Source organism: Rhipicephalus microplus, chromosome X (genome assembly GCF_043290135.1).
Source record: "Rhipicephalus microplus isolate Deutch F79 chromosome X, USDA_Rmic, whole genome shotgun sequence".
Lineage (NCBI taxonomy): Eukaryota > Metazoa > Arthropoda > Arachnida > Ixodida > Ixodidae > Rhipicephalus > Rhipicephalus microplus.
The window spans coordinates 272210178-272233841 of record NC_134710.1 but is presented as its reverse complement, the minus strand read 5'-3'; the positions used below and the strand labels follow the sequence as shown (position 1 = coordinate 272233841).

Genomic DNA, 23664 nt, shown 5'->3' with positions numbered 1-23664 from the left:
TCTTGACTGAGTGATTGGAAGCGATGGCAATAGTTTCAGCAGTTGAAGCACTGTGGGTTAATTCAAGGCATATCTGTAGTGCTTGGACTTGAATGCTCTGAATTGTATGCAGGTTAGTCTCACCGGTGTTAGATACTGCAGGTAAGCTGAACCGCAAGAATCCGATAAATAACACCCTGTACAGTTGTAGCTTGAATGGTCTTTCCTGCAAGAAATTTGAACATGTGACATGTTGCGATCAGCCGCTTTTTCGCATAGTTCATGTGCAGAGTCCACGACAGGTTTCTGTCTGTTATGACTCCTAAGAACCTGTGGCTTCTGCTGAATGATATTTGTTTTCCGTTAATGGATATGCTGTAAGCAGACAGTTGTTTTCGCGTGGATGCTACAACTGCACATTTTCTGCAGGACACCTCGAGACCTTGTTTATGAAGGTAGCATGACGTCGTTGTGACAGCCTTCTGAAGGCGAGCGCGAAGCTGAAGCCTTGTCACACGATGTCCAAATGCAGATGTCTCCAGCATAGATAGAAAGCTCTACAGTGCTTGGTAAGTGTTCAACTAGTCCAATGAGGGTTAGATTGAAAAAGCGCAGGGCTTAGCACTCCTCCCTGAAAGACTCCTCAGCTGCTGTAATAATCAGGTGTTGGGCCATTCGCTGTCGTCACATGGAATGATCTCATCTGTAAGTAGCTGTACACTCACATATACAGGTTGTCCCACGTAACTTTAGCCAGAGTTTAAAAATATGCCGGAACATGTAATCACGACGCGACCAAATGCATGTTGCTCACCGTTGCCTGGAGTTAGTCAGACTATAGATGTGTTCTCAAATATTGTTTAATTAGATATGTTTAATTAACTAACTTTTCAAGAAATGAAGATAGATAAAAAAATTTGATGAGAAAGTTGTAGATCAATTTGCAAAACATCCGAATAGACAGTTTTGAACTTTTTATCGGGCATTAGTGTATTTCTCCTAATTACAAATGCTTGCAAAATGCAAAAAATACGTGACAAACCCGCTCGTGCACCAGTGCGCACAATGATTCTAGTGCTCCCTAACGTAAAAAAAGCATTTTGTGTACGAGTACAGCAACTTCCAGGCTTGCAGTTTTGACGCTTAGTTTGTCTGCTCGGCTCAGTTGCTACAGTACCAGAACTAAACCAGAAGAAGAGCTACAGTACCAGAAGTAAACAACAGTACCAGAACTTAATTATGAATGCCTTCCATCTCTAGAATAGAATGAAAGACCGACTTCAAAAGTTTCATCGCATTATTACACGACTGAAGCGTTTGCGAAGTGCCTCCATGACCTTCACATCTGCAGGGATTTTGTTTTTGGTCTAACTCGCTGATCGCGCTTTTTTTTTTGTCGTTTCTGCCCCGCAACATACTATTTTTTGTACTTCTCAAACACCGGAACATAGAATAGTAAAGGGAACATCGCCTTTTAAACGTGAAAATTGCATATTGCCACTGGTTTTGTTTGATGCTCACCGAATTCATTCTCTTGATATTCTGTTGTTCTTTTAATCAAGAAAGCACTCTAAAATCATATTGCCAGTAATATGACATGCCTCAGTTGCCGCTTGTGCTTCGGTATTCAAAAACAATTTTTCTTTTTCGTCTCCTTATTCTGCTTCGTGCTTTTAGGTGAGCTGAACAAAGTTCGTGCAGAATGCCATGCAAGCAAAACTAAGATAAAGCGCATATACGAAAATGTTTCTGACATTACTGAGATATTTGTACTCAGGCTCCCATTATAATAAATTCCCAACATGACATCAGGTGCTGCATGCGATTACGCACAACCAGCATTGTGAAGAGCATACGTGTGTGCCTTATTTACAATTTTGCACATATTTATCTACCCAATGTGCTATCTAGCATTTCTTTACTTAATATAGCATGTTAGCGCTCCCCTACTTTCTCAAAAACATAAATCGAAAGGCCACCAAAGGGCGAAGAATTGCACTCTTCGCCAAAAGTGTTCTTTTCGGTACCATCTCTCTTGGGGTGATTATCTCAACGACCGCCATGTTGGATGTAGAGTCCCGCCACCTATAGGTCGTGAAAAGTTGCAAATAGAGCAGCACGTCACCTGGAAATAACAATAAATTCTCAAAGCGAGGTAAAAATTATTCACTCTTTTCTCAGCCAATAATACCATTAAAATCTAATTACTGTGCCATAAACCCAAAGTTCATAGCCATTGGCTGATTTGAGTGTCGTGAGCTGCATACTCGTTGCAGCCACCCCAGGACGGCGCAACGTGCCCACTTCCCACTTCACTTAGACTCATTCTTTTTTTTTTTTTTGCCTCTGTTTTGTGTCGTTATTAGTTTTGCATTGAATGGCAAAATGTGTAATGCACGGTGGTCATGTGACCGTGCAGTTTTAAATTTCATGTGATATGACACTATTTTTCAAGCTGCCCTCAGGGGCAGCTTGAAAAATAGCGCCATACTAGAGAATCAAGCTAATGGGGGGTTTCGACCTCCTCCCACACCTAGCCGTGCGTGGTTTGGCCGTGTCTGGGGAAAAGGGGATCCTTGGGGTTGAGCCAATGCCTGGTGATTAAATTTTTCAGCCCCCCCCCCCCCCCTTCCCGGCGGAGGCAACTCACCCCATTGGCCCCGGCTTCACGTAGACGGCACCCTCGGATTGACCCGCCTGGGGGAAATCGGCAGTCGCCTTTTCCTGTCCTCATCTCGTATCTTTGTCTTTCTCTCTTACTTTAAATCTGTCCTGTCATCTCCTCTTTTCCACTTGCTTCCAAATTTTCTGGCGCTTAGAAATAACCTTGTGTGAGTAGCCAGTGTTGGGTATGCCATATTTGGTTATAGCAGTATTGTACAGCTGGTTATTGCAAGATCTGTGTTTCACACATCCTGCAACGTCTCGATGTCGGGCTTTGAGGTGGTTGGTTGGCATTGCTGCCGCAACTTAGTATATTGTATGGTTTTTTCTTCACTAAAACTTTCCGATCGCCCTCCAGAAAAGGGGGCGCACTGAAGACTTGTTCCTTTTTGTTGGTAACCAGTGAGAAACGTTCTGATGCTCCCACGTTGTTCATTCTGAAAAAGCGGGAAAGGCTGTGAGAAGGATCTCACCTTTCCTCGTCTGAAAAACATTGTCCGAAACTCTTAGAGTAGGTTATAAGGCATCAAGAATGGCAAAGCTCACCTTTCCTCGTCTGAAAAACTTTGTCCGAACCTCTTGGAGTAGGTTATAAGGCATCAAGAGTGGCAAATGGAGACCTCTTAGTACTTCACGATCAAACAAAGTACCAGACGCTGTACAATCTAATATCATTTGAGGACGTCCCAGTGACAACAACCCTGCACCGCACAAATAACACGTGGCGTTGCCTTTGACGCTTACTTCGAGGCTGAACTAGTTAAAGATTCTAATGACCAAAATGTCCTGAATGTGAAGAGAATTAGTATAAGGTGCGACGGAAAGGAAATACAAAGCATCTGATCCTCACTTATGGCTCCAGTATCCTGCCCAAAACTATCGAGGCAGGGTATATCTAACTCAATCCGATCTTATATTCCAAATTCACTGCGATGCTTCAAATGCCTGTGATTCGGCCATAGTTCACAGTACTGTCGTGGCCGATCTACCTGTGCGAAATCTAGTGCTACTGAACATCCGTCCCAGTTCTGCGAAAATGCTCTACATTGTGTGAATTGTGGTGGTGACGACGCTTCATACTCGCGATTGTGCCCATCATGGAAAATGGAGAAAGAAATAATTTCAATTAAGGTGAAAGAAAACATCTCCGTCAAGGAGGCAAGCAAGTTGCTGACGTGGCGCGTCAGGGGGCAGCTTCACAATGGTTCTCGGCGGCTGTCCAGCCTACTCGTAGTGAGCTTGCAGTTCTGCCAACTGCCTCCTCGGCGACTGCAGCCAGTGCTGCAATGCCACTTCCCTAAAAGGACCCACCAGCCTCTGGGCACGTGGGCCCAAAGGCTCCGCCTCCTGAGACGAAGTCTCTCCAATGAACGTCCAATGTTTCCCAAGAGGTGATGGGCACTAGTTCGACTGAGATGGCGCGAACCGCATCGAAGGAGCAGCGCGGCGCTGTCGACCGCTCCAGAAAAGGGAAAATTGCTGGTACAGGGCCTGGAAAGAGTTCCGTAACTTGAGTTCTCTGTACACACACAGCACGTTCCTTTCAAAATGGCTATGCAGGTATTGCACTGGAATGTCAGAGGTGTTCTTCATAATCTAGACAGTGTCATTGAGCTTCTGCGTCAGTTCAGTCCAAAAGTTCTGTGTGTCCAAGAAACGCATCTCAAACCTCAAGAACTTCCTTAGACACTGTGCCATATTTTGCAAGGACCGTGATGATACAGTCGCATTGTCCGGTGGTGTCCCCCGCAGGGGCGCCTGCCCAAGTAGGCGTTTGATGTGTAGCGACACCACGGACCCGAGCTAACGGGGGGGGGGTTTCGGCTCTCTCCCATGCCTAGCCGTGCGTGGCTTTGCCGTGTCCGGGGAAAAGGGGATCCTGGGGGTTGAGCCGACGCTGGGTGACTGGACCTTTAAAGCCCCCCGGCAGAGGCAACACACCCCTTTGGCCCCGGCTTCACGTAGACGGCACCCCTGGGCTGACCCACCCAGGGGAAATCGGCAGTCACCTTTTCCTATCTCTCTCCCCTACAACTTCGTCTTTATCTCTCTTTTTTAGTCTGTCCTGTCTACTTCTCTCTTCTGTTTACTTCGAATTTTCCTGGTGGCAAGAATTAACCTTGTGTAATTACTCAACCTTGAGTAGTTATATTTGGTTATAGTGGCAATGCATGGCTGGCGTCTGCAGCTTTATGCTATTAAGTGCTTCAGCGTCCCCTGGTTGGACTCCATGGTGGGTAGTCGCCATTGCTGCCGAAAAAAAAGTACACTAATATGGGAACACCTGCATTTCCCCATCTCCTAGATTGTCCTCCACCTAAGAGGGGACGCACCGATGACATATCAATTTTCAGCCAACCCAGACAATGCTTTCCAAAATTTCATGTTGTGCACAGCGAAAATTCAACAAGACAAGCCAGAGCCATATCTCCATTTCTTGTTGCGAAATCTGTGACTGATGTCTTTGGCCCAGGATACAAGGTTACAAAGATGGCTAGCGGAGACCTTCTCCTTGAGCTGCCTGAAAAACATCACTATGAAAAACTTGGCAGTGTCTTAGCATTTGGTGATATCCCAGTATCCGTTTCACCTCATAGATCAATGAACACCACACGCGGAGTTGTTTCAGAAGCAGACCTTCTTGAAATGTCTGAACAGGAACTGCTTGAAGGGTGGAAAGAGCAAAATGTCACGGATGTGAAACGAATCGTCATCAGACGCGACAACAAAGAAATACCTACCAAACATTTAATACTCACTTTCGCATCTAGCACACTGCCTTCATCTATAGACACAGGCTACATCAAACTTTCTGTCCGTCCCTACATTCCCAATCCAAGACGGTGTTATAAATGTCAATGATTTGGTCATGGCTCGCAGAACTGCCGGGGTCAGGAAACTTGTGCAAGATGTGGTAGCCACGGCCACCCATCTGATAACTGTGTTACTATGCCTCACTGCGTGAATTGTGACGGGGAACACGCCGCGTATTCGCGTTCGTGTCCTAACTGGAAGAAAGAAAAAGAAATAATCACTCTTAAAGTCAAAGAAAACATCACATTCAAAGAAGCAAGACGAAGAGTGTCGCCATTTTACGGCGCAACATATGCTGATGCGGCGCGTCAGGGGGCAACGCCGCACCAGCCCTCGCCACCCCTTCGGCCAGCGCAGAGCGAGCCATCGGCTGTGGCGCCTGCCCCCAAGGCGGCAGTAGTTCAGTCTACTTCGCCTCCAAGCAAATTGAGGCCGGAGACTCCAGGGTCCTCTGGTCTCAAGGCCTCACCTCACCAGGCGAGGCCTAAAATCCAAACCACCAGCTCGCATGTGCGGGCATCCAGTGCCTCTGAGGAGGCAATGGATACAACGGTACTCTTGGTACCGAAAGAGCGGCGCGCCTCCTTGGAGAGCGCCAAGAAAAATAAAAAACCAATAACGGGGCCGGACAACCGTCCTGCCACCTGAATTAACGAGCTCACTCCAACACAGGAAACTCTTTGTACACACAGCAGCATCTCTCTTGTTTAAATATGCAGACAGAAATATTGCAGTGGAACATCCGAGGCCTTCTTCGAAACCTTGATGACTTACAAGAACTCCTCCATGAACACAATCCAAGAGGGCTGTGTGTACAAGAGACACACCTAAGACGAACAAACACAAACTTTTTACGTAACTACGTAAACTTTCGAAAGGATAGAGATGATGCCATGCCACCATCCGGTGGTGTAGCGGTTATAGTTAGTCAAGGTATAGCATGTACACAATTACCTCTTCAAACTTCCCTCGAGGCGGTGGCTGTCCCGAGTAGTTATTCTAAACAAACTTGTCACAGTCTGCTCTTTGTACATACTTCCGCACCACCGTCTTGAAAAACTTCAATTCCAATCTTTAATAGATGAACTACCTGAACCTTATCTGGTCCTTGGGGACCTGAACGCACATAATGGTCTGTGGGGTGACTCTCGCTGTGATGCACGAGGTCGTCTCATTGAACAATTCGTCATTTCATCGGGTGCTTGTCTGTTGAATAGGAAAGAGGCAACATACTATAACCTTGCCAACAAAACTTACTCTTCCATAGACCTCAGTATCGCATCTCCTTCACTTGTACCATTACTTCAGTGGAAAGTCATAAATAATCCATACGGAAGTGACCATTTCCCTTTAGTTTTGAGTACATCAATAATAAATGGATGTCCTCCACATGTTCCCAAATGGCTGGTAAACAAAGCCGACTGGGAACAATTTCAAAAGCTTACTCACTTAAATTGGACTGACATATGCGGATTAGGCATAGATGAAGCTGTGCAGTACTTTACGACTTTTCTTACTGACGCAGCAACCAAGTGCATTCCACAAACATCTGGACTGCCCGGCAAGCGACACGTTCCGTGGTGGAACACTGAGTGTCAGAATGCGCGAAAGGAACAGAACAGAGCATGGAGGTTGCTGCGGAACTCGCCAACAGCGGAAGAGCTTGAGAACTTTAAGAAAATAAAATCTCAAGGCAGGAGAACGCGTCGGCAGGCTAGAAAAGAAAGCTGGCACAAGTTTTTATCGGGGATAAATTCATATACACAAGAGGCTAAAGTCTGGAACATGGTTTGTAGGGTAGCAGGAAGACAAGTACACTCACTCCCACTCGTAAACACACAGGGTGACAGCCTGGAAGATCAAGCGAACTTCCTCGGTGCACACTACGAGCAGGTGTCTAGCTCGTCACACTACACTGAAGCTTTCCAAAGATGCAAAGCAAAGATAGAAAAGCAGAAACTAGAACTGAAGTGCACAAATTACGAGGCATACAACCAACCTTTCAACTTAGCTGAGCTACAAACATCACTAAACACTTGCAGTAATTCCGCTCCAGGCTACGACCGTGTCACATATGAAATGTTGAAAAACCTGCCGCTCAAAACGCCAAAAACTTTACTCTCTCTATACAATGCTATCTGGCTTTCAGGCACCATCCCTGCTTCCTGGAAAGAGGCTATTGTTATCCCTATTTTGAAACAGGGCAAGGACCCTTCCTCAGTTTCAAGTTATAGGCCCATTGCACTAACCAGCTGTCTTTGTAAACTTTTTGAAAAAATGATAAACCGCCGACTTTTACATTTCCTTGAAACACACAATCTGCTCAACCAATTTCAGTGTGGGTTTCGAGAGGGTAGGTCCACCACCGACCATCTGGTGCGTATCGAGGCACAGATCCGAGACGCTTTCGTCCACAAACAATACTTCCACTCAGTGTTTCTCGATATCGAGAAGGCCTACGACACAACATGGCTTTTTGGCATATTAAGAGACTTGTCTCACCTGGGTGTGCGCGGTAGAATGCTTTCCATTATCGAGAGTTACTTGTCCAATCGGAAATTCCGTGTCCGTGTGGGCAGTATTCTATCGCAAACATTTGTGCAAGAAACGGGAGTACCGCAAGGTGGTGTACTTAGTTGTACACTTTTTATTATTAAAATGAATTCCTTGCACCTGTCCGTCCCCCGCAACATGTTCTATTCCACATATGTCGATGACGTTCAGCTTGGCTTTAAGTCATGCAACCTAGCAATGTGTGAGCGGCAGGTTCAGTTAGGTTTAAACAAGGTCTCCAAATGGGCAGAGGAAAGCGGATTCCGGCTGAACCCAGGAAAAAGCACGTGTGTCTTGTTCTCCCGAAAGAGAGGCATGCTCTCAGAACCCGACATTGAACGGAACGGCCAACGTCTGTCTGTGAATGCGGAGCATAAATTCCTAGGCTTAATCTTGGACAATAAGTTGACCTTCGTACCACACATAAAGTATTTAAAAACAAAATGTTTAAAAGCCATGAATGTTATAAAAGTGTTGTCACGTACTACGTGTGGTAGTGACAGGAAATGCCTCATGAACCTGTATAGAAGCGTCATTCGCACCCGCTTAGATTATGGGGCCATTGTTTATCAGTCTGCGACTCAAAGTGCTTTGAAGATGCTGGATCCAGTGCACAATTCGGGCATCCGCCTTTCTACGGGTGCTTTTCGCACCAGCCCCGTAGAAAGCCTTTACGTTGAGTCAAATGAGTGGTCGCTTCATCTGCAAAGAACTTGCATGTCCTTTGTATATTTCCTTAAGGTGAAAGCAGACAAGAGGCACCCCTCATACTCTACTATTAATGATTTGTCGAACTCCATTCTGTTTCAAAACAGGCCTTCAATGAGGCAGCCCTTCTCAGTTCGCCTGAAGGGTCTAGCTGAGGACACTGGAGTGTCACTCGAACACAGTGTAATGGCTCCTGTAGCATACCTGCCACCGTGGCAGTGGCAGACTATAGATTGCGATGTGCCTTTCCTAGAAGTTACTAAACATGCGCCTATTGCCCATATTCGAACATACTTCTTGGAACTTCAACACAAATACACACGTCCTGAGTTCTTTACAGATGCCTCTAAGTCCAACTCCTCTGTGTCCTACGCTGCTGTTGGCCCTTCCTTTTCGGATGCTGGCCCTCTACATCCAGGCACAAGTATCTTCACAGCGGAAGCTTACGCGATACTTGTGGCAGCGAAACACATCAAACAATTACAAATACAAAAAGCAGTAATTTATACAGACTCCCTCAGTGTGGTAACGGCTCTGCACAGTCTTAAAAAACAAAAAAACCCGGTCCTTGTCTCACTTTACTCCATTTTGTGCACACTCTACACACTCAAACAACATGTTGTAGTGTGCTGGGTGCCAGGGCACCGTGAAATCCAAGGCAACGTGAGGGCGGATCAGCTCGCTGCATCCGTCCACAAAAGCACTGCCCCTACACCCATATTAATCTCTGCCCTTGATCTTAAGCCGTCTCTCAAACGAAACCTCAGGGACTACTGGCAGAGCAAGTGGGATACACACACACAAAACAAACTACACGTTACCAAGCCACACCTTGGCCATTGGCCACCAGTATCAAAATCACGTCACACAGAGGTAACATTAACGAGGCTCAGGATAGGACACACATACACGACACACTCATATCTTTTGTCCGGTGGCGATCCACCATTGTGTGACAGATGTGGTGAAGCACTAACAGTTCTTCACATTTTAATTCAGTGCAAACAATTGGACACTGAACTGGCACTCTTTGGCCATCAAATGGCCCTTGCGCCAAAAAACACCATATATTATCATCATGTCCGGTGGTGTGGCGATCATAGTGGATCATAGTGTTGCCTGCAGGCAACTCCACTTCAATACACGTCTGGAAGCAGCCACTGTTCAAGCGGTGCTCTTCAACAAACTAATCACTGTAGTCTTTTTATACATTCCCGCAGGCTCTAAACTTAAGAAAACTGCATTCAAAAACCTCATTGATAAGATTACTGAGCCGTACTTACTAGTAGGAAATCTAAATGCTCATAGCACACTATGGGGAGATTCTCATTGTGATTACAAGAAGACGACTCATAGAAAATTTTCTTCTCTCTACTGGTGCACATCTGCTGAACACAAACGAACGTACATATTTCAACTTCTCGCACCAAACATACTCGTCTATCGACTTAAGCATCACATCCAGTACTTTAGTTCTGTATCTTGAATGGCGGGTTATTAAAAACCTGTATGGAAGTGATCACTTACTCATTGTAAAAAGTTTAAGAAATCAAAACAGTTGCTCTCCACAAATTCTCCGTTGGAAAATCAAGTCAGTAAACTGGGAGCTGTTTCAACAGCATTCATTTTTAAAATGGGACCACATTGCTTGCTTTAGCATCGACAATGCTCTGGCGTATACAACACAATTTATTAATGACCCCGCTGAAAAATCTATTAAGCATACTAATGGGCAAGTCAAAAACGTCACATACCCTGGTGGAATAAGGAATGTAGAGATGTAAGGAAAAAAACAGAATAAGGCTTGGGGATTACTACCTGACCATGCAACAGCTAAGGACCTTATTAACTTCAAGAAAACCAAGTTGTAGGGCAGACGAGTGCGTCGACAGGCAAGGAGAGAAAGCTGGCAAAAGTATATATCCAACATTAACTCTTATCGGAATGAAAGTAAGGTGTGGAGTAGCCTAAACAAGTTAAATGGCTGGGAAATACAATCTCTGCCATTGGTAAATACTGACGGTGGTACAGTGGCTAGAATGGGGAAGTGTGATGAACGCGCTGGCTAGCGCGTAACGCCTTGGGAGGAAACCGCCAGATGGCGCTGGCACACGTTTGCACGTCACCCAAGCTGGTGATGCGCTGCGCATGTATGAGACGGGAATCAACCGCGCGCGTGGGCAACGCGAAACATATAAAATATATTTTGTTGCTCGTGCATGGTTTCAAATTGCGACCAAGAAAATATGCTAATAAGCTTCTGGAATTACTGAATGCCTACGCGGGTGCGCGACTGAACTGAAATATCGACAAGGTGCCAAAAGTGAGCGCGTTACGGCACTGAAACATTTTATTGATGTGAAATGGAAGAAGAGTGGAACGATGGACTAGGTTGTGAGCCACTGTTTGCAACACCTTCTACGGCAAACCATCATTTCAGGGATGAGAATCCTGAGTGGTATCTTAATGAAAACCTTTTATTTTCTGCACACTGGTCATACAAGGCATTTCTGAGTAGTGACTCACTGTTTACAACAATGCGTACTTGATAATTGGACGCGCGTCTTTTTTTTTATCACCAAGAAAAAAAAAGTTTTATATTTCACAAGCACCCCACAGAACATTGTTTCCTTTGGACTGAGAGCAGATGACGTGCCTAGGCTTCAGGTACTTCTTTTCACGGGAAGATGCTCGCTGCTTGTGGAGTGCCTTTGTGTAAAGACGCAAATGGGTGAGCAGAAAAAAACGTGTTCACTTGATTGGCGAGGCTCGAACCATGTTGTGCGCAGTCCAGTGTGACATCTTTGTTTTGTTTTTGTTTTTTAATCGGAAAAAAAAGGCTCTTTCAAGCTGTCACTGTGAAGCTCGTTGCAGCAAAACCACTTTGAAAAAGGGATTTCAAGGGCATCCGCAAATACGAAGAGCTTCACCGAAAAGCCTACCAATAGGCGTCCGCACAAGGGGGCAAAGGGGGTGAGCGCCCCCCCTAGTCACCTGTGAGGGGGACGCTAAATCTGCTCTATACATTGACTAGGCAGCGGGGCACTCTTTAAGTCATCTAAAGGGGGGGGTGCAAAATCTGCCTCATACACTAAATTAACAGGGAGGGGGCGCACTGCAACGAACCTTTGCCCCCCCCCCCCTGAACGACAAGCACGCCTATGGGCCTACCCCTTTCTATGCGGACCATTTCGCCGTTCACAGTGAGCTCGAAGTGCCGGGAGATGTACATACCTCTCGTCGAAGAGCAGCTTGCACACAGCCAAGTTTTCTTGAAGCGGCTTGTCAGCGCGCGGGATCGCTCTCCGCCACTGCGCACAGCTTTATTCTTACTAACGCCGAACAACCTGACTTGTAGCCTGTAGTGCACCCCGAGACGAAGCAATGACTTTATTTTCGCGCCATGAGAGTGCATACAGAAGCATTGGTGTGAGAGTGCCACGGAATAAAAAAAAACGAGGACGAACGCGCCCGACCAACCTGTCGGAAACGTGCAAACAATGTATAAACGACTGCGCACGCCTCCACGCGGCTCCTCCTCAGAGGCTTCAGTGCGCTCCGTAGGCGCTGCTTGCCGCTCATCACACTTTCCTATTCTAGCCACTGTAATGGTGGTACTATAGAAGACCAGGCAGACATTTTGGTCAAACATTTCCAACATATTTCTAATGAATCCCATTACAGCCGGAATTTCCTGAAGCTCAAGCGATGTGCAGAAAAGTAATGGCTAGAAGGAAAGTGCACAAAAGATGAACCTTACAATCAACCGTTCACTGCAGCCGAACTCAAGGCTGTTGCAAGTTCCTGCAACAACTCAGCTCCATGCGGCAATTTTATCATGTACGAAATGGTGAAAAACCTACACCCTGAAACACTAAATACACTTCTATTCTTTTACAACACCATGTGGGCAAATGGGTACCTTCCAAGTTCTTGGAAGGAAGCCATTATAATTTCAATACATAAGCAAGAGAAAGATCCATCCTTGGCCAGCAGCTATAGGCCAGTAACATTGGCAAGCTGCTTGTGTAAACTGTATGAAAAGATGATAAACGAACTACTTATCTATTTTCTCGAAAGCAGCAATTTGCTAGACCCACTTCAGTGTGACTTCAGAGAGGGTCGGTCAACACTGATCACCTTGTTCGTATTGAGGGAATAATTAGGGATGTGTTCATTCATAAGCAGTTTTTTGTTTTCATATTCCTCGACCTTGAGAAAGCCTATGACACAACATGGCGATTTGGAATCCTTTAACATCTTTCTGCGTTGGTAGTACATGGCAGCATGTTCAAAACAATAGAAAGCTACCTGTCTAATCGCACATTTTGGGTTAGGGTAAGAAATGCCCTCTCGAAATTGTTCATTCACGAAACTGGTGTCCCACGAGGAGGTGTGCTCAGTTGCGCCCTGTTCATTGTGAAAATGAACTTACTTCGTACGCAATTCCTCCCACAATGTTTTACTATGTATATGTTGATGACATTCAAATAGGCTTTAAATCATGTAATCTCTCAAGCTGTGAGGAACAAGCTCAGCTTGGGCTGAACAAGGCATTAAAATGGGCAAATGAGAATGGCTTTAAAATAAAACCACTTAAAATCTTATGTGTGCTTTTTCACAGAAAAAGGGGCCTCGTACTATACCCTTAGGTTATGCTGAAGAGATAACTCTTACATATCAACAATGAACATAAGTTTCTACGTATCATCCTGGACCCAAAACTATCCTTCATCCCCCATATCAAGTACCTCAAAACTAAGTGCCTAAAAACAATGAATTTACTAAAAATACTGTCGCAGACAGCGTAGGGAAGCAACAGGAAGTGCTCAACTCTTTCGTTACCGCGCGAGAATGGTTGTTTTTCATATGTCTCGGGAAGATCGTTTTCGCCAGTCTGAAAGGTACTCCAGCACACATTGCAGCATACCAAACTTTGCAGAATGAAATGCTTTTTCCAAAAAAGATATGTTGTAGAGCAAGAAAAATATTTCAGAATGAATATAGGTGTGAAAAGTGTGAAATTTTTTGTCACGAGCTCGTAAACAGTGGAATAAAAAACACTATATATGCAAAAATATTCAAAACAAAGAAAATTCAGAATATACATTTTGTAGATAAATGACCCAGGAGTAATATAAAAATAATTATTGTTGTACAAATGTTGTTGTGTAATAATGTTGTTTCTCTTCACATAGACAAAGAAAATCGGAACCGAGGAGCTGCTTCATTGCTCATGCTATGCAGTGAAGCGTTGCATGGTTTTTGTGAGACACAAGTGTACTCGTACACTCTTCTCAGTGAATTTTCGTTGCCTTGCAATAAAAGTCTCCAGGTATTCCAATATAGATGAATACCCGTTATTTGAATAATCCCTCTATACATGAGATGTCCAGTGAACTTCTCTATTTCATCTAGCATCACCTATTTCCATGAGCAACCTCACTCCGCATAGGTTGGCGTTCCAATATATGCATCCAAGCATATTCTTTTGCATCTTTGCGCATATCGTAATAAAAAAAATGACAATGTCACACGCAGTTCCAAAATGCTTCGCACTGCTCTGTAGTCAGGGGCAAAATGTGCTCCGGGGGCCTTCTTGCCGTTAGATCTGCAGCCAGCGCCACCACACCGCACCCTAGCGAAGTGTGGACCTCGCGCGTAACCTGAGTAACTATAAGATTACGCACAAAAGTCAGAAGCTATACGCACTTGCAGCGGAGGAGATAACTTGAGAACGTAAACAAAACAAACCTATGAACGACTACGAATGCCTCAGGCCGACGCAAAACATCGTCGCCATAAAACATGAAGCTGAGGTGCTGTCATCCATGAAATCTCAGCTCGTTCTCACTCAATTCATGTGGGGTTGTAAGACAGTTTCAAGCAGCACATGTGTTTTGCAGCGCTGATATGCACCCATGCACGCGTGATGACCGCGTGATAGGAGCGACTAGTGACACTACATGTGACCCTGTGTCTAATATAACGATACAAGCAAAATCAAACACTTTATACATGCGGTGGACGTTGGGAACTATTTTTTTTTAGAATTAATTTTCCCTGACTTCTAGCGATGGCTCTTTATTGATTAGCTGTCATAAATTTCAGACAATTATTACTGCTCAACTCAAATTGGGAAGCTAACACATCAATTTGATATTTGGCTTGTAAAGTTTCTTTTCATTACAAAACTTCGATGTTACTGTAGCATAATCACAAGGAGCATGCAGTTCTGTCAAGTTTGCCAACCTAGGGCATTTTTTTTCAACTACAAACGCACGTTGGTTCGCGCAAAAGTCTGTAAATATCGCTATGTTGCCCAAATCGGTAAATTCGAAAAAAATTCTGAAAGTTGAGTGGCTGAACTAACTATTAGAAAGTACTGGATGCACGAGAAAGAAATTTAACATGTCGAAATCCATGATCGAAAAGCGTCGATCACTGGTGATCTATTTGAATAGGTGTGGTAACGAAAAAGTTAATGGACCTGTGCAGAAGTCTTGTGAAGATGCATTTGAAGTACAGTGGTGTGATGTATCACTCTGCCACACCTATTGCGCTGAAAATGCTTGATCCAATCCACCATTTGGGCATCCGTCTAGCTACTGGTGCCTTCAGGACAAGCCCTGTTCAAAGTCTCTATGTGGAATCAAACGAGTGTTCACTCAATTTTCAATGGTCATATGATATCTTCACGTATTTTCTAAAAGTGAATGCACAACCTTAACACCCTGTTTATCCTGCTGTAAACAACACTCAATGTGCCACACTATTCCACAACTGACCGACAGTCAGAGAGCCTTTCTCACTTTGTGTCAGAACGCTGAATGAAGAAATGGATGCCTGGATTTTTACACACTGAGTAATGCCCCTTGCCAGACCGTTCCCACCGTGGCCGTTTCAGCAAATTGACTGAAATTTCCTTCAGCGAAACATCCAAACATGCTCCACAAGCGCGTATACATATGCATTTTCAGGAACTGCAAGCAAAGTACTGCTGTCCTGAATTTTTTTACTGACGCTTACAAATCGCTAACCGGTGTACGATATGCAGTGATCGGGGCTTCATTTACAGACTCTGGCGCTCTTTACCAGAAACAAGCACACTCACAGCAGAAGCTTTTGCTCTCTTAATTGCTGTGAAACATATTGGCCAGAAAGAGATAGAAAAATCAATTATCTTCACTGACTCTCTGTTGTAAAAATCAATTATCTTCACCGACTCTCTGTTGTGAAAGCCATTATTTCTCTTCGAAGGAATACAAATCCTGTAGTGATGGAACTCTTATTAAATACTCTGCACTATGCATGCATCCGGCCAACATATGGTGTTATGCTGGGTGCCTGGACATAGAGACACGGAGGCAACGTCTTAGCCGACCAACTAGCCACTTCTGTCCACGTAAATGCTTCTAATGCATCCATGGATGTTACTGTAATGGACTTGAAACCCTTTTTAAAGAAAAAGCTCCGGGCCTTCTGGCAAAAGTCATGGGATCTAGAAACACACTATAAATTACACACCATTAAGCCATACCTTGGCAGCTGGATGCCCACCGCAATGTCGCACCACACCGAAGTAATAATATGTAGACTTACCCCCGTATTCATAAACCCTCCTTGACTTGAACCTGACTTGAAACCACCTTCAATGCAGCACGTTGGAAATGCATCTGTGCATTTGTGCTGCCTTGGCACTGCCTAAAGACAGCAGGTTTGAAATGTGTTTGGGCTGCATTCAAGTCGGTGGCAAGTCAAGTTCAAGTCAAGCAGCGTTTCTGAATACGGGGACTAGAATAGGACACACACACAGCACATGCACGTACCTTTTGTATGGTGGTGAGCCACCCAGCTGCGATAATTGTGGTCAACCACTCACAGTCCTTCACATTTTGCTGGAATGCCAGGAACTTGAACCACTTAGAAACATTTTCTGGTACCATTGCAACAGCAAGTCCCACTGCATCCAGTAATGTTCCTAGGCAAGGACCCATTTTTTAAGTATGAGTGTCTCTTACGATACCTGAAGAAACTTCGAGGTTTTCACGTCATCTACACAGGTGATCCGTGAGCACGACTTTTCTAAAGAGGTCTAAGCGGCAGTACTTTATTGAAAGAAAGCATGCACCTCACGACCCTTGATCTCGAGGGCGTTCGGGAGGCTTTTATGCTACCTCCACATTCTTCTGTAGTACTGCAGCCACTACTTATTCATCCTCGTTATGCAGAGATCACGTCATCTACATGATTTTAGCAATTATATGTTTTACGCACCTTTAGTGTAAATAATTTCAGGCCCTTATACAGCCACCAAACATCTTCACCGATCACATCCCATACCATGGTTTGACACTCCTTGGCCACCACTGGCTCTTGTGCCATAAAATACCACATATCATTATCACTTTTCAAGCCGCCACTAGTTCTCGTTGAGGAAAGTGCCCATGTCTGTACTTTTGCTTACTGTTGCCAAAGAGCTATGAAAACAAGTCCCCCTTTTCAAAACATTAGCTCCAGTGGTATTCCTTATTTGGCAATGTCTCATTGCTTCTGCATAGTGATGCAGACAGTTTCAGACATTTAATAAGAACTTTACAAAAAATCCAAACTGATGTCTAAAGCACCATAAGAAACCATAACATGACCATATTTGCAAAAAAAGCATGTGCATTTCTACCACTGCATATGTGATATGAAAGGCTACTGGATTGTTTGGTATATGTGCTGTGCCTGCATTAAACGATTAAAAAATGCTAATAATCTCTGTGTACCCTATTTCATTTTGTAATTGGCTGGAATCGTGAACTGTGAAAAGCTTATACACTTTGTGGCCTTCCTGTTTACATGCATTGTGTATCATTCAAGCTTTACTACTTTTGTTGTATGAATTGTATAATGGGAAAGCTGGATTTACAAAATGTTCTCGAACTGCCCTACCATAACCAGTCTATTGATATGCAGGTGTGCTGGTACACTGTGGAGTTGTACACTGCATATCTTGCTATAAGTGCTATTGCTATAAGTAATAGCAATAGCAATCTTGCTATAAGTAATAAATGAGCAACCACAAAAGAATTGAGGTAAAGTCAATAACAACTTTTTAAAGATGTTGTGGCCTTTTTTTTTTACATTGGGGCTAGCATGTAGACATTGTAAGCATACTTCAAAGCAGTACATTTCATTCATATTCTCGTCAGATCCAAGAAGAAAATATCTGGTCAATTTATTCAAAACTTCTTTATTTTGCTTTTGAGCGTGCAAAAAAATGGAAAGAAAATTTTTGGTTGTCTCCTAACAGGGGCCTCTAAGTCTTTAAAGGTGGAGAAGTCCACAAAGCACTTTCTGTTCTGATTGAGGAATGACTTGAGATTTAACTCCACACTAATTTTCTGAATTTCTTATTTCTTCCATGCTTAGGACGCTCGAGGAAGTGTCTGGGAATGTCATATCTGGCATTGTTAGGGGAGGAAACAAAGTAATTTTGTGCCTCTTTTGGCAAGTCGGTTCTTCTTCTCTTTCATTTCCTTCTTTCTTTCATTTTTTTTTATGTTCGCTGTTAGACATAGCAGCTAATGCTTGACTTGACCATGTGGCACTGTTTATTTTGAACTAAGAGTTCAGGTTGATTCCGAGTCTTTAAGACCATGCAATATACAAAACATGTGCGAACATGTAGACAGTTTACTATCTTGTGAGGAATAAAATGTGGTAGTTGGACACAAAGCGGCTGATGAATTTGACCACAGCCGTTGACTTGTTGAGCAACCATGTTTAGCAGATTCACTTTCTTTCAATCGTTCCACCACCTGTCACTGGAACCTTTTGGCCTGTGCATTTGATGGTACCACGGCTGATTCGCCTTTGTGCTTGACAACACATATTTGATTACTAAAATTATTTTAAAATTATGAACCCTGTTGTCCTCTTTCCTGTCATTGGACCCCTTGTTCCTGGCGTCATGCAAATTGAGCTACCTTGTTTGTTGTTACTGCATTCACTCTCGGACACCACATTACTGCCATTGTAAGCATTGTTGCAAATAAACTCGGGATCATCAGAATGTGAAAGATCTGTGTTGCTCTGGAACTGGAGTTCCTTCATTTCTTTTTCAGTCCGATGCTTCCCTGTCAGCGATTGTATGGTCCTAAAACCCACACATCTTAATCAACGACATGCCATTTAAACCACTGTTAACCACAATTTACAACACAGCTTACGCCTAAAAATTGAGGACAACTTTATTGGAGACACTTCAATAGTGCTGTCATGCATACTGGGCAAACCGAAACTACAAAAACCTCAAGAAACACTTCATTACCCTCTGTGAGGACAAAGAAGTTGGCATTTGCTGAAAAACGCCATTTTCAAACCCACCGTGCATCACAGATTTCCGAAATGGAGCTCTATCTTGCTAAGCCTACGTAGAGTAACACCCTCCATGTTAAAAACTCAAGTTGAAGGTAAAAAAATATTTGCTTCAGAATTAGTTGCACTTGCCCGAACAAATGGTTCTTGATGGGGTCACAGAGACTGAAAAGGATGTACCTGCGCATTTTTTCAGATTTTGTCAGCCTTTTTTTATATTCTGAGAACAGCGAAAAAATCGTACCGTAGTAGAAGATGTGCTGTGCACAGCGGCTCACACATTCTGAGCATGCTTCAAAATATATTGTGTTAGTTCGTACAAGGAACTACAGGACATAGTTTTAATTGTATGGGTTCCCCAATGAATTTAAAAAATGAGAACCAGAAAACTTGCAGATGTCCTTTTTTAAACGTTCAGGTTTAGAGCTAAAGTGAACTTGACCTCACTCAACCTCTCGTTCCTTTTCTCTTTCCCCCCTTCATGTCATCACTCTGTTACCTTAAAAGGAAGTATTTTAAGCAGAAGTCTGCATTTGATCATAATATTTTCATGTACTATTCTCGTGGAATGAAGTGTGTCAATGAAGAGCTAAATACTAATGGTTGTAATTTTATCTGGTGTGGTGTCTTAACAGCTAAGCTGCACTGCTGGTAGCTCAAGAATGTGACTTCAATTTCTGGAAATGGTGGCCATGTGTGTGCAAACAAACAAATTAATTTTATTGTGTGAATGATAATATTGATAAAGTGAACATAAAAAACATGAGCTCATTGGCCAAACAAGCCTGCTTGAATGCATCAATCACTGTTATGTATCTAGATATTGCAATGGCAGATCACTGGCTCATTTGCCTGTTTTCTTCATTACATAAGCCTCAAAGATTTCATTTATTGCAGTTCTCGTGCCGATATAAAACCTTCGCTCTTTTAAAAGTGGGAGGCTCGTGCTCTTTTTCCTCTTTTCACACTCCCTACAGCGCTTAGCCATGTGGGAATAAACAGATGCACAGTTTGTGGAATGTTCTTTAAAGGGCCAGTAAACAGGCTCCGACTTTTTTTTTTACACCCCCCATACAAGCTCGTCAAATTGTAGATTAGACCGCAGCGATCACGTTTTCTGAATATTACAGCGCAGCGCATTGCGCAGAGCCTCTATTTCGAAAAACAATTCCCACGCATCTTTTCTATGCCTGACCGACCCCCTTGCACGTGCAGTGACGTCAACTCGGCGCTCAGCGACAAGACGTAGCACGCAGCTTGCCTAAACAGCTCGTCGATTGGTCTAAATCGGGTATGAGAAAACAGTAGTGAAGTCAACGTCAGTTCTTGTTCCCACCCACAGCTAGGGAACTGCCCCTTGTTTCTTGGCACTGTGGGGAAAGAACCAGCCTCGCAGTTCTCGTGTGCACGTGTACACTCCTCGCTCAACTACAGCGCCTGTGTGCACGGACGAGCGTACTTCGCCCTTGGCATGAGCAACACTGGTAAAAAGTGTTGCTCTGTTTAAGCGAGACAGACGTTTTAGAATGTATCGCAAGTCCACAACTTGCGAAACAACTCCGGGCGGTTCAAGGAGCCTGTGAAGCGATCGGGAACCTTTGGTACCCGACCCCGTGGCGGGTGCAGCCCTCGGTGGGTTCTTGAGAACCTTCTTCCCAGGACTCAAATAAAGTTCATCTGTCTGTCTGTCGTCGGCTACAAATTGAGCGACCAGGCAGGGGAGAAGCATCGGCACCGGGTGCCTCACGATGGGGCCCTGTGCACTGCATGGCTGAAGCGAATCGGCCATCCAGCGGCGTACGTTGAACCTGATTGTTTGTGGTCAACAACCGCACTTTCACGGTTGACCCGTGGCTAGCGCGGCAAACGGTAAATAAACAACCACGCTTTGCAGCAAGCGGAAGTGCGTTGCGACTGATCGAGTTCGCCGATGACGTTAATTGCTGACGTGGTGTCACGTTGCCGAAGTGGGCAGAGTCACGACAATGGGCTACGCCTTCCCCTTCATAGAAGGGAGAAGGGGGGCGAGGCGGCGCGAAATTTTGAAACCAGCTTAGACCGATGTTCTAATCCCTGTAACTCCCTTAATATAGCACGTATTCGCAAAATTCTTGCGGCAGCATGTTCACAAAGAAAAACTGCATATATATCTCTTTTAAATAATTTTTGGACCTCAGGGCTGTTTACTGGCCCTTTAAGGTATGTTGCCACCCTTGAAAAAGTTTTTTTTTTTTTCAAAAAAAGCTAACTTCTACTTTAAATATTTTAAGAATATACAGACATTCTGAATTTTTCTGCAGCAAAAATGACATCTCTATTTGGTTGTGTATGACAGTTCTGTTGGTTTTTACAACTACTGGTAGACCTCCTTGAAAGTAAAACTGATAATTTGTGAGAACGAAACCTACTTTTCAATCAGTGAAACAAACTTATGTTTGTGCCGGAATTCGCAGGATTGATTTAGATTGCTTTGTGGTGAAGTATGCATATATGATTGAGCAATGCTAATCGTGGCCATATTATATTCAAATCACACTAATTGCTGTGTTGGGGCACACAAAATGACACTGTGTTTATACTGCATCTACGTGTTATACTAACATTGGGATGCTATCTTTTCATCACTTCATTGTCCTGGATCGTTGTCTTACCAAAAAAAAAATATATGGCTAAGTTTCAAGGTAAACAAAGGCCGAACCGCAAAGTGTAAAATGTTGGTGTGTCTGCAACCGAGGAAAGCTTAAGGCGCAGGACAATACAAGCACAGGGGAGGTTTTTACAAAGACATCCTAAACAAAAAGAAAACTGTGTGTGCAAACCTCTGTTTGGGCAATATGTTTTGATAAAATAAATATCCCTGCGGGAAGACCTAAAATGCAAATTAATGCTTCAATGGTATGCTTTGTCAACGTGTCCCTAAAGATGCCCATGTGGGCTTGCGCGCTCTTTTTTTTTTTACTGTATGATTGAACGTGTCAGTTCAGCATTGGAAATAGTGACATACGGGATATCTGAAGCAGACTGACTTCGATGCTGGCTACTACAGCCTAGTAGCTTACCTCGGTAGGCATCGCACTCACTTAAAGTATGCCATCCTCCAGTCAGCAGCTAACGAAAAGCAAAGTAAAAAATACCAAGAGCTTCTAAACCACGAAACTGGAAACTAGTGGCTGCTGAGGAAGGTCCCATCTATGAGCCCGGCAGTTTCTAGCATCTCAAAGCCTTCCAATGATGTATGTAAAATGTTGGGAAAATTTCTTTCTTGTTTTTCTCAAAACTTCTTTTATAGTTATTTTTCTCAAACTTCCCGTCCTTATTGTGCAAGTTAGTTACCTAGACGGTGCTGCTGGTTCTAGAAGTAGTGACTACTATTTGTTTGTGGTGTCGTGCCCTCCAAAATACTGTACTAGGATGAAGTGCTTCTTTTTGTCAGTGTCACAGTGCTGCTCTACTGCTTTGTCCTTGCTACTATTAATTGCGGGAGATGTAGAGACAAATCCTGGTCCGCCCCAGACACAGGACACTCAAGAGGATGTGCTTTCATTGGTACTAGATACAGTGTGTAGGCTCGAGACCGGTCAATCAGCAATACTTAATGAGCTGAAGAGCATCAAATAAAAGCAACATGCTACAGATATGGCAGTTATGCAGTTGTCTGGCCATGTTTGATGCTGGAAGATACCATAGACTCACTTACCATACTTAAGGTCAATGGCTTTGATCCTTCCTTGTGTGACGTAGCTGCAAAAGTAATGAAAGTTACAGAAAGATGTGATGACGCCGAGAACAGGTCCCGCCGATGAAACTTGCTTTTCTTTGGGCTCGAGGACGACGAGGAAAAAAATGGAATGATTCAGAGCAGAAAATTACCTTCTGCTCCCAACAGTTGAGCGTTACTATCACTGAAAGCCAGTTTGAGTGTGTTCATCGATTAGGGAAATTTGCATCTAATAAGCACAGACCTATCATTGCCACTGGCATTCTTCAAGGATAGGCAGCGAATTGTAGCATCTGCGCATAAGCTCAAAGGCTCGACCTATTCTATTGGAGAAGACTTTTCTGCTGCAACCAGGTTAGCGAGGCGAAAGCTGCTTTAATTTGTCAGGATGCGGGATAAGAAAGGCAAGCTGGTTTTTGATAAACTGCAGATCGATAAACATATGTGTATGACAGCGCAACGGACTCTGTTATAGCATCTGTTAGATAGCTAGACCAGAAAAAAAAAACTCTGGCAATACGTAGACCCACTAGCAATACTTCGCATTCATTATCTTTATTTTTTACTAATATTAGAAGCCTTCTTCCAAAACGTGATGATCTGTGTTCCTTTTTGGAGGATGCTGATAGCGATATCATTGCACTCACAGAAACATGGCTCCATCCTGATGTAAAGAACAGAGAAGTTTTTGCCAACCCAAACAAATACAGCCTATATAGAAAAGATTGTGCTGCTAAAAAAGGCGGCGGTGTTCTTATAGCAATCAAAAAAGGATTGGCGTCATTCTTGGTGAATACCGACTCCTGTATTGAAATAGTGTGGGCCGCCTGTTCTACATCTACGGCGAAGATACTGGTTGG

At 43.9% G+C, this 23664-nt stretch overlaps 1 protein-coding gene across 6 annotated transcripts in view; it reads left to right on the top strand.

The window, feature by feature from the left end:
• Nucleotides 1-23664, top strand: part of LOC119161498 (torsin-1A-interacting protein 1) — a 51190-nt gene that overhangs the window by 17663 nt on the left and 9863 nt on the right. The gene's annotated exons all lie outside the window — the stretch shown is intronic.